Source organism: Lipotes vexillifer, unplaced genomic scaffold (assembly GCF_000442215.2).
Source record: "Lipotes vexillifer unplaced genomic scaffold, Lipotes_vexillifer_v1.1 scaffold149, whole genome shotgun sequence".
Taxonomy (NCBI): Eukaryota; Metazoa; Chordata; class Mammalia; order Artiodactyla; family Lipotidae; genus Lipotes; species Lipotes vexillifer.
In genome coordinates, this window is record NW_006779962.1 from 4,065,457 (window position 1) to 4,066,716 (window position 1,260).

The 1,260-nt window shown below is 41.0% G+C and overlaps 1 protein-coding gene across 1 annotated transcript in view; it reads right to left on the bottom strand.

Annotated features, from left to right (window-relative positions):
• HMCN2 (hemicentin 2) overlaps positions 1-1,260 on the bottom strand; it is a 150,510-nt gene that overhangs the window by 113,956 nt on the left and 35,294 nt on the right. The window lies entirely within an intron of this gene.

The following is a 1,260-nucleotide window of genomic DNA, read 5'->3' on the forward strand; positions in this document are numbered from 1 at the left end:
AAAGAGTAACAAGTACAGAGCGATTCTCTGTACAAGTAGCAGCCAAGTGTGGAACTAAGGAAGGCCACTGCCCCAAAGGAGGAAAAGGTCGTAAGAAGTGACAGGTCAGAGACCGTCTATCCAGGGACAGTCTGCAGGACCTGCAGGACAGAAGCTGGATCCACATGTCAATGACCACGATGTGCAAGTATACGAATGGGGAAATTTGACTCCAGACAAAATTAAGTAGTATTAAGGCATTACTTATTATTCATTTTATTAGGTGTAATCATAGAATCTTTATTATATGGGAAAATCTATGTTTTTAAAAGAGATACATACTGAAATGTCAGGATGCCTACAATTTAGTTTAAAAGAGTTTAGCCATATCTGTGATAACCTACAAGAGAAAAGAATCTAAAAACAGAATGAATATATGTATAACTGAATATACATATATTCAGTTATATGTATATAAAGAATATATTCAGTTAGATGTATAACTGAATCACTTTGCTGTACACCTGAAACTAACTCAGCGTTGTAAATCTACCACACTCCAATAAAATTAAAATTTAAAATAAAATAGTTTGGCCATAAAATGAAAAGGCAAGTATGGCAAAAGATTAGCAATCATTAAGTCTAATAAATGCACGTGCAAATTTCCTTCTACTGTTCTACTTTTCTGTACTTACCATTTATAGTAAAATATTTGCTGACCCGCTACAGTGTTAGATGACAACAAATCAGGTTGTTTTAAGAACGTGTAATATTATCCCATTTTTGTTAAAAAGCACACATAGATAAAGGTCTGAAAGAAAGTAAATCACAATGCTATCAAGGTCATCTCTAGAACAGAGGGATCACAGGTCATTCCGATCTTTTCTGCTGGTTTATATTTTCCAGTCTTCCTACAGGGCGCATGCGTGATTTTGTGTGAGTTTAGGACAACTTAGAGTGGCTGATCTCTCCCTGTTCGTTGGGCCCCTTTTCTCCTCTTCAAGACAGCTTAGGTTCATTGTTTTTAAAATAAAGCCCATTCATTTTAGGAGGGTCTGTGGCATTGCCAGCCTCCCTGAGCTCAACGGTGCCACGGTGGCGGGACCTAGAAGCATAAGGGTTGGGAACGACGGGATGGACGGCGGCCCCTGTGAGGGCCTGGGGGCTGGCCAAGAGGTCAGGGGTGGGATTGAGGCTGGTGGCGGGGTCACAGCCTGAGCTGCAGCTGAGACTCACAGGCCATTCATGGGTGAAGCAGCCTAAACGGGGAGGTGGTGGGGG